This window comes from Dipteris shenzhenensis, chromosome 25 (genome assembly GCF_047967505.1).
Source record: "Dipteris shenzhenensis isolate YYH24624 ecotype China chromosome 25, Dip_SZ_1.0, whole genome shotgun sequence".
NCBI lineage: Eukaryota > Viridiplantae > Streptophyta > Polypodiopsida > Gleicheniales > Dipteridaceae > Dipteris > Dipteris shenzhenensis.
The window spans coordinates 31,177,993-31,194,219 of NC_141620.1; the positions used below are offsets into that span (position 1 = coordinate 31,177,993).

Here is a 16,227-nt window from a genome sequence, read left to right on the forward strand (position 1 = left end):
TCGGTCACATAGAACTCGGTTACAGGTCACTCGGTTGAAAATGCCTAGGTTGATTTTGTGCCAACATGAATGCTTGTCATTGTTTGGTGACAGTAGAAGGGATGCGATGCATGCAGACACGTGGCAGTTTGAACATTATGTGGGTATTAATTCAAGTTGATCATATCCAAGAAGGGGGTGTTTCACTTAGTCATGTAGTCATTCAAGGGACGAGACGTCAATTTTTAGCTCATGGTCGTCTACACTTAACTCTGGCTTTCCGTCGTCTTCGTCACTTGTTCTTACACTCTCTTACAACCTTCTCGCTCTCCTCATCTCCGATTGCATTCCTACCCCTTTCGTTGTCACTAAATTTTGTTGCAATCTACACCGTGTTTGTGAACATGGAGGAGCATAGAGTACGTAGTGATTGCTAGAAGAGGCGCAAGGCACCCTCTCACTTGACGAGTTGCTCTTGCAAGCGAGAGCTCCGACCAACACCATCACACTCCCCGTACCTCCTGCCACTCTATGACTATTACCCCCTCTTGAACCATTCTCACTTGATCCTATCTTGATGCACGATGATCATCAGGATCGAAATGGCACCAAATTGCAGTGGCAAATTTTGAGGGAGAACATTATACATGTTGCCTAGGCTCTCCACTACCTGGCCAACCATTGGCTTCCTCCCCAAGTGTTAGATCATAATTTGTTTCTTCAGACGCAATATAGGGAGGAGCTAGCTCGGTTTATTGAGGCGCACACAGCTAGCCTAATACAGGCATAGGTTGATCTCACCGTCAAGCGCAACCTGCAAGGCAACTCAACCGTGTCACCAAGCCATAAATACTTCAAAGTCAAAGTTCTCGTTGACCATTTATTGATCATAATCAATGAGTTCTTCATTTATTTAATTATGTTCAAAAAGTTATACTTATTTGGTCAAAGTATTGACTTCGGTCAAAGACACTTAACTCTGGTTAAGTAATCCTAACCCCGGTTAGGAAGACGAGGGGACATGAGCTCCCTCTTGATCCCACGGGTATCACAAAAATGTTGATAGTCAATAAAGAGAAGACTAAGGTGAGACCGGAAAGCATAGCAGAATCTAGACGCCTACAGAGATGAGGGGATTTCGTCCGCAAGTTTCGTCATGAGCAGACGGTTCCGTCCGTCATATAGTTTTTCTAAGTGCTGTGCGTGTATTTTCTGGTGGCGAGCCCAGATCTCTCATGGCAGATAGGTAGAACTTCCTAACATGGCATATGTGTGCTCAGCGCTGATATGGCACACGCGATTGACACGTGGCAGCAGTGGGCAGTTGACACATGGCACTGACATGGTTGACAGGTGTATGATGACATGGCAGTCCATGCTCGCAGACAGCGGATGTGGCATGGCCAACTAAGCAGCTGAGCTGGCAGACTTGTGGTTAACTAATTTGACCACGATTAGAGACTCTGGTTAGAGCCTTAGTCACAGACTAGCTAAGACCCTCCATCTAACCAGACTGTCTGACCAACTAGACCAGACTGGTCCAATTAACCAGATCTCAGTTTGGTCCAGTTACTCTGGTTAGTGGCTCAGTTATAGGTCAACTAGTCTGTTCATTCAACCAGACCAGACCCAGCTGGTCTGGTTTGTGTAACCAGACAGTTATCCATCCAGTTACCCCCCCCCACCAAAAAAAGGGGGCCATAACTGTCACTTTTACCTCTCAGAAAATCAGTAAAAAACCACATATTTGCTAAATGGAAATGCATGCTTTTGAGCAGACAAAAAGGGAAAAACATATGCATTCTGAGTCTTTTTTGCAGTAGCCAGCAAAGATGCAACACAACAGTTGATGCTCAGGCAACCTTCTGGCTTATGCCTTGAGGTGACAGCTTGTTACTGGGACAAGTTGTGAATACATTACGCCTCTTGTTGAGGTATTTCCATTCTAAAAAAGACAGGCTGGGTGCGTTGGTTGCATATACTCTGTGAAAGAGTTGGCAAATCTCAGGATAAGTTGGCAGAGAATGGCTTCACAGCAAGATGCCATGACTTCCCACCATGAGGAGAGTACCAAGAATGACCAAGCTATGCAAGAGCAGAGTGTGCAGTCACAGACTGAGGCACAGCTCATGGAAGCCAGAAGGGATCCTTTGTTTCGCACACTCATAAATCCTCATGCAGAGGAAGAGCAGCAGAGAGTTTCTTTTCCGGCAACCCAGAAGGTGACAGCCAAAAAGAGATCCCAAGACACAGCTCCTGTTCTTCCTGTGGATGATGTTTCTAGGAAGAGCAAGAAACCTTGAAAAGAGGACAGCAAAAAGAGGAAAGCAGGTAGTCAAGAAGGGAGTATGCCTCCCAACAAGAAAAAGGCTGAGCATCACGATAGTTCTTCAAGTTCCTCTTCATCCTCATCATCGTCTTCTTCTTCTACATCATCAAAGCCAAAGCAAAAGAAGAAGAAGTCAGGCAAAAAAGCAAAGACCAAAGAGTTCAAAGATGGCAGGAAGTCTGTTAGGTTTGCAACTTTTAATGGCCAGTATCGCCAAACAGAAAAAGCCATGCAGTTCATTAGACAGTTTGATGCAGTTTTTGGCACGGAGAGATTTTCTGAATCTTCAAAGCTGCGCATGGTTAGTTTACACCTAACAGAAACAGCTAGTGCAGCACACAGACCACAGCCGGTACTACTTCAAGGAAGTGGAAGGGCTTCAAGAAAGCCTTCTACAAACAGTTTATGCCCAAACATTTCAAAGACCATGTTCTTATTGCCTAGGACAGCTTGCATATGGATGCAGCAGATACAATAGAGACCTACAACCAGAAATTTTGGGATGCATTTTTGCAAATCACTCCCTTCAAAAAGGTCTCAAAGAAGAAATACAGGTCTGGTCTTACACCAAAGATAAAGGCTATGGTTAGTACCCAGCAACATAAGGGCATACATGATATCACGCACGCAGCCACTGTGGCAAGCTTAATGTATATGCAGGATCCCACCACAGTGCCTTCTCTTTATGCCAGGACAGCAAACAAGAAAAAGACAGCCACACCTTAGTCAGAGAAAAAGGAGTTTCCCAAGGCTCAGAAGAGGGAATTTCAGCCTTAGAAGCCGAGGGGAAACCAAGCGCCAAAAGCCATCAAGGGCAAACCCCAATTCTCCCCTGAGCAGATAGCCATTTTTCAAAAAGAGGGAAGGAAGGGCATCAGCCCAGTGCCCCGAGAAACCTTCGGGTTCTAGGGAGCAAAGAAGGCCACCAGGACAGCAAAAGCTGATGGCAGGAGGAATTCCATACATTTTGGGCCAGGTGACAAATCCTGAGGAAATAGAGTTGCTACTCTCTTGGGGCAAGATCAAAGACCAGCAAGCGCTTATTTTGTTTGATCCCGGGGCAATAGATAACTTCATTTCAGAGGATTTAGCCTTGAGGCTGGGGATAAAGACGGAAAAGTTGGGCAGGGCTCTGGATGCTGACCAGATGTCTTGTGGCAACCCTATGCTAGTTACTCCCCTGATAGGGAAGCTCCGTCTTCATGTATAGAACTATGTTGATCAGAAAGACTTCTTCATCTCCCCACTAAAACACCATGACGTGGATATGACTTGGTTCCATCGCAAGGCAGTGAAGCTAACTCTTCTTGAGAGACTGCTGGAATTTGTACATAGGGGTAAAACTCAGCATGTGGTTGCCAGGAATAGAGGGAGACTATCCCCATGGTTGTTAGAATTATTATTATATTCTAGCAGTGACTAATGTAATGTAATAAGTAGGTTAGGGGCACTTTTCCCTCTTTAGAGGTTTTTCCCCCTAACCACAGTTAGTTCACTAACTACGGTTAGTGAAGGATAAGGTTTTGTCACTTAGACAAAACCTTTCCCTCTTCTTGTATTACTCACTTCATCTATTGCAAACTTACATTCAGCACTCTCTTGCTCTCTCACTCTTCTCTATCTCCATCAATGGTATCAAATATTTCAGTTGGAAAGCCTGCAGTTTCAGCGTACATGGTTTTTATAAAAGAAAGAGATGTTGAAATGCATGCTGAAATGAGGCAGATAAAGATAAATTTCAGTTTCTTTGTAAACTATAAAGATTGTTTTTCTGACGCTTTGTGAAACCGGCCTCTAATCACTCAGAGGGCAGTGGAACTAAACCTTTAATCACTTCAGCACTTATTTACAGCTCACAAAGCATATATCACAACCATTAACCATTGCATGATCACCATTTGGCATTTACCCATTTGTTCACAAACAAAACCACTGAAAAAGGGATGGAGGCTAGAATGCCCCTGCTCAACAGACATGGACAAGTGCACCCGATTGGCCCCAAACACCGTGGCGCCCCTTTCGGTATTTCTTTATATTTCACAGTGAAATGATTACAAGTTGCATCTGGGAGACCTTCCCTGCAACTGAGCACGCAGCCCCAATTCACTAAGCCTTCGCAAGGCTTTCAAGCATATAACACCATCACATAAGTGCACTTAACCCGTAGGCTCAACCCAAAGGCATTCTCTTTTCCGAGTGCAATTCCATTGGCTGTCCAGATGCAATCACACTACACCCCAGCTGCACTCTCCTTGAGTGGTTTCCAGATGGCATTCACAAAGCTTTTCAAAGCTCCGAAATAAAATCAGCAAAGTACCCAACCAAAGAATGACTCATGTAGCACTGCCTGGGCACCTGTGAGCCAAGAAAGAGGCGGCACACGAGGCCAACCAATAGCTTATGGCAAAAAGAAATTGCAGTAGCAAAATCACAACTCACCAAGCCCTGAAGACTCGAACCAAGTCCTCAATCGCCAAGAGGACATAGTAGCCAATGCCCAATTGCATTCTCAGCCAAAGAGGAGTGCAAAGGCATGAAGAAAGAGCATTTACAAGAGCCGACCAGCAAGAATTCCACTGAAAAATGCGAAAAGAAACACTTCTGTCGCGAAGAAGTGGGAGTTCTTGGGCTCAAAAGAAGCGTGCTTCAGAGAGGAATGCATTGAGAAGGTTTTGGAGAAGTTTCATCGCCGGAAAGTCCTCCAAAACTGAGAAAAACCAGTCAACCAGCACGTCGGACCACTCGAAATTCAACAGAAAGCTGTAGCTTTGCAAGAGGAGAGGCCCAGGAGGCGGTAGAAGCAAAAAGGTCCAGAAAAAGCCACTTTTGCAAATTCGTCCAGCAAAAGAAGTGCTCAGCTCTGCCCGTTCTACCAAACGCACGGAGGGAAAAGCATATCACTACGAAGGGGAGGCAGAGGGGAAGCCATCGGGCCAAACGGAAGTCGAGGAATCCAAACGGGTGAGGAGTTATGAAGAAAAACGGAATTCAGCTGAAGGAGGCTGAAAAACCAGTCCAAAATCTCAACAAAGGGAGAAGATGAGAGAGAAAACCACACATGTGAAGTTTAGAAGGCCCAGGAAGGTCCAGGAATGGCAAAGGAGCATGTAGAAGGCACTAGAGCCACCTGGAACTCTAGGGGGGCCACTGAAGGTACATGGCCCTCTAGGGGGCCCATTAAAAATGCCACGTCATCATTTCCCAACAACCACTCTTTTAATTCCTTGGAATGCCTTTGGGCCTAGGGATTAATTACGCTTATGTGCTAGGCACCATGCCGCGTTTAATTACACATTATTAAGCCCACGCTTGGACTTTTAAAACCAAAGTTGTCACGGTCTTGTAGTACATTAAAGTACCTAGAATTTCACGCCCCCGTGACATACCCCTCTCTTGAAACAGCAAACCACAGTTTGCTGCCCCAAAACACAGGAGCGAGCATGAAATATAGCATAAAAGAGTATACAAGAAAGCCGCAGCTATAGTATACAGAGACAGTGAAAATATGGCTAGGAGAGGCATGCATCCATCCATATATACTGCTCAAAATCTATGTGATCCTCGGCGATCAATAGTGAAGATGCATCAATATCATGAAGTCTCACAGCAGAAATACTGTCAGCTCAGTATCTCAGATGAAACATACAGTGTCATCAAGCGACCTCATGAAATCACGGTGAGCCCGTCTGTACTGAGGGAGTGGAGGTGCTACCCCCCTCTCGAACATCAGGTAATGCTCCAGACGCTCGCTCTGCTGAACTACCTGTAGGAGCCCGGACCGCAGTCGGCTCTAATTGGAAAGCATCAAGGTAAAGCTGCAATATCCCAGGTGAATCTGCCAGTTCACCTTCCTCCATCCATTTCGCATCAAGTGATGGGTAATTTTGAAATTTTACCAAGTAGCGACGGATAACTTTACCCTTGAGCTTTCTATCTCTGTGTGCCAGAATCTGCTCTGGGACCATAAGTTCATCCTGTTCTTCCACTTCAGGCTGCACCTCATCAGGTACATCCTCGGGAATATCTCCATGATATTGCTTTAATAAGCTCACATGAAAGGCATTATGTATCTTCCAATGCGGAGGCAACTTCAGCCTGTAAGCTACCTCGTTTATCTTTTCAGAAACCTGGAAAGGACCATAGTAACGCATGTTCAGCTTTGTGTACAACCTTTCCTTGCCTTTCTTATTTTTCAGCCTTGCCTTCTGAAAACGCAGCAAAACCCAATCACCTTCTGTGAATACCAATTCCCTGCGGTGCTTATCTGCTGCTCTTTTCTGCTTGTCTTGACTTCTTTGCAAGGCATATTTGATCTTCTTGTAAGCCTCTTCAAGGCTTTCCACAAAACGATCAGCTTCGAAGATTTTCTCTTTTGTATGCAAAATGGGAGGTATCTTCCTGGCACCTTCCACTATTTCAAAAGGTGCTTTACCTGTGGATGTGTGCACCGTATTATTGTAAGCATATTCCAGCAAAGGCAAATAATGCTCCCATTTGCTTTTGTGGTCTGAGACATAGCATTTAAACATATCCAAGATGGTAGAGTTTTCCTGCTCCGATTGTCCATCAGACTGAGGGTGAAAAGATGACGAAAAATTCAGCGTAGTGCCCATATTTTCAAACAGTCCTCTCCAAAAGAGGCTGGTCATCCTCGGATCTCTATCACTGATTATGGATTCAGGCATCCCATGATACTTGAAGACATGCTGCAAAAACAATCTGGCCATTTGATCTGCTGTAATTTTCTTTCTTACTGGCACAAAGTGGGCTTGTTTGCTAAACCTGCAAATTATTGTCCACAATCCATCATGTCCAGTAGGAGTACGTGGAAGATCAAACACAAAATCCATAGCTATGCTTTGCCATGGTCTATCAGGAATTGGCAAAGGGTGTAACAACCCAGGTGCCTTCTGCCTGTCAAACTTTACTTTCTGACAAACCATGCATGTTCTCACATATTCTTCCACATCTTTCCTCAAAGATGGCCAATAAAAGTATTGCTCCACTGCTGTAATTGTTGCTGTAATTCCCCTATGTCCTGCATATGGAGGAGCATGACTTTCCATTATGACTTTCTGTCGCATCTGATCAGTGACACAGAGTCGTCCATGCATCAAAATGAAACCCTCTTTCAACATATAGTGATCATGCCTTTGACCATCAGAAAGCTGATCATAAATAGTTGAAAAATCAGCATCATTAACATACTGATCTTTCATCACATCTAACACATTGTTGTAAGCAATGCTCACTGCTGAAACACTGGGTTTCTTGGAGACTGCTTCAGGCTGTGGTTTCCTGGAAAGTGCATCAGCCACGACATTTTTGTTACCCGGCACATGTACAATTTGAAAATGAAACATTGAGAGGAAGTTAGCCCATCTCATGTGCTTTTCAGATAATTTTCTCTGCGTGAGAAAATATCTAAGTGATTGATGATCTGTCTGCACATAAAAATCAGCTCCAAGAAGGTAATGTTTCCATGTGGTCAAAGCATGTATCACTGCTAACATTTCCTTCTCATATATCTGCAAGTACAATTCAGCATCTTTGAGAACTCTACTCTCATATGCAACCACTCTGCCATCCTGCATCAAAGTGCCTCCTATGCTGTTTCCACATGCATCACAAGTTACAGCAAAGGGTTTTGCAAGATCTGGCAAGATAATAACGGGTTCAGAACACAATTTTTGCTTCAGCTCTTCAAAAGCTGCATTTTCCTTTGGTCCCCACCGAAACGGTACAGCTTTCTTTTGTAAAGCATGCAAGGGAGAAGCAATTTCTGCAAAGTACTTTATAAACCTCCGATAGTATGAACACAACCCAAGAAAGCTTCTGACTTCATGCAGATTTTTCAAAATTGGCCAACTCCTTATGGCCTCAACTTTTGCAGGATCCATCTTGACTCCATCCTTTGACACTATATGACCGAGAAAATGAATCTCATGCATAAAGAATTCACTTTTCTTGGTGTTTATTAATAGCTTGTGTCTTTTCAACTCTTGAAACACAATAGTGAGGTGTTTCCTGTGCTCCTGCTCATTTTTAGAGAACACAATGATGTCATCAAAGAAAGTGCCCACAAACTTTCTGTGTGCTCTAAAAATTCTGTCCATCATTCTATTGAAAGTGGCAGGTGCATTAGTCAAACCAAAAGGCATCACAAGGAACTCATATAAGCCAAATGAAGTGCGGAAGGCAGTCTTGTAGACATCTTCAGGCCGTATCCTTATCTGATGGTATCCACTTTTAAGGTCAATACGACTGAACATTGAAGAACCTTCCAACCGATCCAATATATCATCAATGCGTGGAATTGGAAAACGGTTCTTAATTGTGACTTTATTCAAAGCCCTATAATCAATACACATTCTCCAACTGCCATCCTTCTTTTGCACAAGCAACACAGGGGAACAGTAAGGAGAATTACTTGGCTGTATTAATTCCTTTTCCAAGAGTTCCTTCACTTGTGACATTATCTCTTCCTGTTGTGCCTTACTGACACGATAGGGAGGTATATTAGGCGGTGAGCTTCCTGGAATTATATCAATTTGATGATCCTCGGGCCTCTTGGGAGGTAATTCTTGAGGAAGTGCATCTGAGAAACAATCTTGAAAATCTGAAATAAAAGCAGCCCTTTCTCTATCTAAAGCAGAAAGAGTAGAGCCTTCTTGAAGTGGTTGGCTGTCCTCTTTGACAAAAATCAAGTACGCTGAAATATGACGCTTTATTACATTGGAAATACAAGAAGCTGAAACTATAGGGATGGACTCCCCTTTCAACTTTACATCAAGTACATGATTTTTGCCTCTATGAGTTAAAGAAATCTTCTTGTTTCTCATCTGCACATCAGCCCCCACCCTGTACATCCAAGGCATCCCAAGCAAAGCATCACACTCTGGCAAAGGCATAATGTAGAAGTCCTCTGCATCCTGATATCCCTGGATATGCATCCTCAACTTGCCAATGATAGGAGTGACAGGTGTGTTGAGTTCAGGGTTGGCCATATCACACATGTCGGATGGCCCCATTTCCTCAGGCTCGATGCCAAGCCTTCCTGCCATATCAGGAGTTATGAAATTTGCCTTTGCCCCAGAATCAAAGAAAAACAAACAATTCTGATTTCTGATTTTTCCCCATGCTCTGCACATCTCAGTCTTTTTCATTTCCTCTTCATCATGTGCATGTGGCAAACTCCCAATCACATCTGGAAGAAGTCCTGCAGAAGGTTTAGGCTTTTTGCCCTTCCGATCAGCCTGTTTATCACCATTCTTATCATCATCTGACCTGTCTCTTTTCTTGAATGGGCAATCATAAGAGCGGTGTCCCTCTTCTTTGCATATAAAACATTTGTTTTGCTCCATGAGTGACTTTTTCTCTTCATCAGATAACTTGGTACGGGGCTGTTTATTAGGCTGTCCACGCCTTTGACCAGCTTTGAATTGGGCTTTTCCTCCCTTTTGAAACGGTCGTTTGCCATAATTTTTATTTTCAGATTTGATGTCCTTATCCTGGTGTTTGGCAGCCCGTTTGTTGTCTTCTTTCTTGCTGTCCATAAAGCCCAAATTCTTCTCCTGCATCCATGCATATGCTGTCCTTGCATTCTCAATTAATTGAGTCATAGAACCCACCTTGGTTTTGATGCAATAATCACGTAGCTCACTAGGCAATCCACAACAGTACCTCTCTATTTGCTCTTTCAAAGAAACATGCCTGTAAGAGCTCAATGGCAGCAAAACATCCCAAAACCTCTGGGTGTAATCATCAAGATTCTTGCAAAGTTTGTATGACAAGTCATGCCAGTGTGAAAGTACTTCAACTTCAAAAGTTGGAGTAAGCCAAGTAGAAGAGAACACTTGCTTAAATTCCAGCCAAGTAGCAGGTGCATCTCCATGAAGCATAAGGTTAGTGTACCACTTAAGTGCATTGCCTTTCAAAAATGTGGCAACCTTCCTCATCTTGGATGCTTCTGTAAACAAACCCCCAAGAAATGCAGCATCAAACTGTTGAAGGAATGTGAGGGCTTTGTACCTGTCCTGTACTCCATTATATGTATCAAACTTGACATGAGAACCACCATCCTTAAATTCTTTATATACATTTGATATTGGCTGTCCCAAAGATGGCTGTATATTTGCAGCATTCCCTTCACTAGGGAGAGCCATGCTTGGCTGAACATTAGGCATGGGAGCATATGCTGTGGCTTGCATGCCTGGCTGCATTCCCACATTGTCATACATGGCTTGTTTTCTATGCCCAATTGGCGGTGAAATCAACATAGCATCAAAGATAGAATCTGTACCAAAATATTCAGGTTGCTGCCTCAAATATGGCTGAGGTGGTTGAGCCACATTTATGGACTGCACATTATTATTTTGAGGAGTAGAAATACCCAAACCAAGGCCTTGTGCTGGCTGCTCATACTGTTGCACTGGATGTACTTTTTGTACCTCTTTCTCAAGTGCTCTTTTGGGCGATTCCTCTCTCTTGGAAGTCACTTTCTGAGTCATTTTTGATGGTTGTCCCTCATGGGAAACTGATGCATGAGTGTGCGGTCCGCCATGAGAAGCTGATGCATGTGTGTACTCACTCTTTCCGTGCTTGTGCTTTCTTGATTTCTTCTTCTTCTTGGCATTTGTTTGCACAATCTGAGCCAAATTTTGAGTCAGCTGAGTCAAAGCAGTCACTGCACTTGCAAGCTGTGCATTCAACATAGTAGCATCATCTGACTCACTGCTAGAACTAGTATCACCGTTGAGCTCAGTTGTAGATTCATGTGTGGCCTGCTCAAAAGGCATTTGTTGTGCTTCCTGCAGCTGTATACTAGCTGGATCATTAAGGCTTTCCTGCCTTCTCCTTTGAGGAGTTGTGGAGCTCTCTTGCTCATGGGTACTCACCATGTTTATGGTTGTAATATTCAGCTGTCAAAAAGTGCAGCAAAGATATCCTTCCACCAAACTACCGAGGCCCACCTCTTGAGAAAGAGTGTGTGGTATCCCGGCAATGGAACCAATGAAACCGGCCTCTAATCACTCAGAGGGCAGTGGAACTAAACCTTTAATCACTTCAGCACTTATTTACAGCTCACAAAGCATATATCACAACCATTAACCATTGCATGATCACCATTTGGCATTTACCCATTTGTTCACAAACAAAACCACTGAAAAAGGGATGGAGGCTAGAATGCCCCTGCTCAACAGACATGGACAAGTGCACCCGATTGGCCCCAAACACCGTGGCGCCCCTTTCGGTATTTCTTTATATTTCACAGTGAAATGATTACAAGTTGCATCTGGGAGACCTTCCCTGCAACTGAGCACGCAGCCCCAATTCACTAAGCCTTCGCAAGGCTTTCAAGCATATAACACCATCACATAAGTGCACTTAACCCGTAGGCTCAACCCAAAGGCATTCTCTTTTCCGAGTGCAATTCCATTGGCTGTCCAGATGCAATCACACTACACCCCAGCTGCACTCTCCTTGAGTGGTTTCCAGATGGCATTCACAAAGCTTTTCAAAGCTCCGAAATAAAATCAGCAAAGTACCCAACCAAAGAATGACTCATGTAGCACTGCCTGGGCACCTGTGAGCCAAGAAAGAGGCGGCACACGAGGCCAACCAATAGCTTATGGCAAAAAGAAATTGCAGTAGCAAAATCACAACTCACCAAGCCCTGAAGACTCGAACCAAGTCCTCAATCGCCAAGAGGACATAGTAGCCAATGCCCAATTGCATTCTCAGCCAAAGAGGAGTGCAAAGGCATGAAGAAAGAGCATTTACAAGAGCCGACCAGCAAGAATTCCACTGAAAAATGCGAAAAGAAACACTTCTGTCGCGAAGAAGTGGGAGTTCTTGGGCTCAAAAGAAGCGTGCTTCAGAGAGGAATGCATTGAGAAGGTTTTGGAGAAGTTTCATCGCCGGAAAGTCCTCCAAAACTGAGAAAAACCAGTCAACCAGCACGTCGGACCACTCGAAATTCAACAGAAAGCTGTAGCTTTGCAAGAGGAGAGGCCCAGGAGGCGGTAGAAGCAAAAAGGTCCAGAAAAAGCCACTTTTGCAAATTCGTCCAGCAAAAGAAGTGCTCAGCTCTGCCCGTTCTACCAAACGCACGGAGGGAAAAGCATATCACTACGAAGGGGAGGCAGAGGGGAAGCCATCGGGCCAAACGGAAGTCGAGGAATCCAAACGGGTGAGGAGTTATGAAGAAAAACGGAATTCAGCTGAAGGAGGCTGAAAAACCAGTCCAAAATCTCAACAAAGGGAGAAGATGAGAGAGAAAACCACACATGTGAAGTTTAGAAGGCCCAGGAAGGTCCAGGAATGGCAAAGGAGCATGTAGAAGGCACTAGAGCCACCTGGAACTCTAGGGGGGCCACTGAAGGTACATGGCCCTCTAGGGGGCCCATTAAAAATGCCACGTCATCATTTCCCAACAACCACTCTTTTAATTCCTTGGAATGCCTTTGGGCCTAGGGATTAATTACGCTTATGTGCTAGGCACCATGCCGCGTTTAATTACACATTATTAAGCCCACGCTTGGACTTTTAAAACCAAAGTTGTCACGGTCTTGTAGTACATTAAAGTACCTAGAATTTCACGCCCCCGTGACACTTTGCCAGGGGAGTTACCCCCTGAGAGACCTCAAGATCATGGTATAGAACTCATTCGTGGTAGTGAGCCACCTAATAGGCCCCCATATAGAGTTAGTGCAACTCAACGAGAAGAAATTATAGCCTAGGTGCAAGACTTGTTGTCCAAGGGGCTGATTCAGCCCAGTTCCTCTCCATTTTGCTCCCTTGTACTGCTCGTGTTAGAAATCACGGTACAACGGAAGCAAAAGAGATGAATACTTGCTGGGAAACAACTCAACAAAAGTTCAACAACAAAGTAACAAACGAGATGGCAAAATTGAACAAGTTCTTCCTTCTAGAATGAAGGACAAAAGGCTGCAAGAGGAGCAGCTACAAAGAGCAGCAGTTGCTGCAATCTTCTTCCACCAAGGGTGAGCTAGACAAGTCGCCTTCTCCCTACTAAGTGCGCGCTGCTGGATCAGCTTCAGTGCTGAGAGGCTGAAGGCTTGAGTGCTATATGATAGTGAGGGGGAAGGGGGCTTTATATAATAGAGGGGGGAGGCCACAAAGGGGTGGTGGATTGACCACCGACCATTAACCTTGGCCACCGACCATTGACCTTGACCACCGACCATTGACATTGGCCACTAACCATTGACCTTGGCCATCGACCATTGACATTGGCCACCGGCCATTGACCTCGAACCACCGGCCATTGACCTTGACCATCGACCATTGACTTTGACCTTGGCCACCGACCATTGACATTGACCGGTTGGCGACCCCCTCTCAATCACTCCCCCTTCTAACCTCCTAAGTCCCTTGCCCTTCTCCTCATAAATGGGGGGGCAAAACATGTGGGGCATTAACCACGAATTCTAACACCCCCTCTTAATGACCCAATGGTGGGCCGATACCCATGCATGTGATCAAATGCTCCAGTTGCTCTTGAGGGAGACCCTTCGTGAAAACAGCACCAAGGTTGTCAACGGTGGGGACATACATCGGCTCAACAATGCCATCGATGATGAGCTCTCGAACAAAATGGTAGTGAACCTCAATGTGCTTGGTTCTAGCATGAAACACCGTATTCTTCGCAATTGCCATGCAACTCTGGTTGTCACACAGGATCACAGTTGCCTACGTCTGCGTCTAGTCCAAATCCTCCAAGATCCAACTGAGCCATAAAGATTCGCATGCTGCGGTGCATGCAGCCTTGTACTTCACCTCCGTCAATGAGAGGGCAACGGAAGGTTGCTTCTTGCTGAGCCATGAGATAGCTCCTGAAGAAAGCACAAAACAACACCCTATAGTGGATCTCCAAGTGTCGAAGTCCCCGGCCCAGTGGGAATCACCGAAGCCCCCAAGGTCCAAGCTTGAGGTGTAGGTAATGCCATAGGTACTAGTACCCTGTAGGTACCATAGTACTCTTAATCCTGCTCTCCAGTGTGCCTCCCTGGGGTTGGCAAAGAACTTGCATAAGACTCCAACAGAGAAAGAGATGTCAGGTCGAGAGTTGGTAAGGTACAGAAGACTCCCTACCAACTGCCGGTAACGTCCAACATCCACCAATATTGATGAATCATGGATGCTGAATTTCAGCCCAACCTCCATCGGTGTGACTGCAAGCTTGCAGTTCTCCATCTAGAACCTCCTAAGCAGCTCATGACAATATTTCTCCTGACAAATGAAAATATTGTCACTGCTCTGCCGTACCTCAATACCAAGGAAGCTGTGGAACAGCCCCAAGTCTGACATCTCAAACTCCATCATAAGCAGCTTCTTGACTTGGACTATTCTGTCCTTGTGATTCCCTGTGAGCGCGAGATCATCCACATACAAAATGGTAACCTGCATCATCCCTCCCTCAATGAAGAAGTAGAGGTTGGGATCAGAAGGACTCCTCTCAAGCCCAATCCTATCAAAGAACTCATCTATCCGCTGGTACCATGCTCTGGGGCCTGTTTCAACCCGTATAGTGCCTTCCTCAATCTGCAGACTTGTGATGTGGACCCTGGAACATGAAACCCTGGGGGTTGCTCAACATAAACCTCCTCCTCCAGGGTCCCATGAAGGAACGCAAATTTGACATCCATTTAAAAGATGGGACCAACTGTGATGTGCAGCCAAAGCTATGACTGTCCGGATTGATGTCATCCAAGCAGTTGGGGCAAAGGTCTCATCAAAGTCAAGACCCTCTCACTGAGCATATCCCTTCACCACCAATCTAGCTTTGTATTTGTCCAAGCTCCTGTCGGACTTGAGCTTCTGCTTATAGACCCACTTGGTTCCGATGACCTTCCTCTTGCAAGGTCGATCCTCTGGATGGTGTCCATCTATGTCTGCATGGCCGCCTCCCACTCTGGGATGTCCTTGGCCTCCTCAAAGGTCCTGGATTCTATGACTTGAGTCACCAACGCATAGTGAGCAGATGAAGCCGAAGCATGCTGCTAGGACCTCCAGAGGCCAGAACTGCTCTCAAGTATATCTGTCACTCACGACTCATATAAAGTCTTGAGATACCACTTTGGGAGTTTCCTCGCTCGCTAAGGATCCTCTAAAGAGGCTACTGGAGCTGGTTGCTCCTCCTCGTTGTCTTTGGCTTCTGGGGCCTCCTGGGGAACCTCCTCAATGACAACTTTGGGTGGGGGAGACTCTGAATTCCTGATTATCATCAACAGTCTCTGGCAGTGTCTCCTCAAACACCACATCTCGGTTGACAATGATCTGCTTCTTCTTAGGGTCAAGGAGTCTGTATGCCTTAGACTCTTCACTGTAGCCAACAAAGATGCAAATCTCGCTTTTGGGATCAAGCTTCTTCCGTTCATCCTTGTGCACATGAACATAGGCGTTAGAACCAAAAATCCGTAAGTGAGAGATGTTGGTTTCTTAACATAGTACGCCTCGTATGGAGTCATGTGTTCCACAACCTTTGTCTTTATCCGGTTGAGAATATGAATTGTGGTTGCAAGGGCTTCACACCAACAGGCTTTGGCAAGATTCTTGCCTTGCAACATAGACAATCCCATCTCAACTAAGGTCATGTGTTTCCTCTCAGTTACACCATTTTGCTGAGAAGTCCTGGCTGTAGTCAATTGTCGCTTGATTTCACGTGTTTTGCAAAAGCTGTTGAATTCAGTTGATGTAAACTCGCCTCCCCGATCGGTATGGAAAGCATTGACCTGCCTCCTGTTTCTTTCTCTACCTTTGTCTTCCATTCCTTTTCAAAGGACTGAAATTTATTGGCAATATAGTAAACCCAAGTCCTCCTGCTGAAGTCGTCGACAAATAAAAGAGAATACCTTTAACCTGCAAAGGAGTTTGTCGAGATCGGTCCACATAAG

At 45.0% G+C, this 16,227-nt stretch overlaps 1 protein-coding gene across 2 annotated transcripts in view; it reads right to left on the reverse strand.

Annotated features, from left to right (window-relative positions):
* The window catches only part of LOC147885748 (CAAX amino terminal protease family protein), a 77,103-nt gene that overhangs the window by 42,579 nt on the left and 18,297 nt on the right, over positions 1-16,227 (reverse strand). The window lies entirely within an intron of this gene.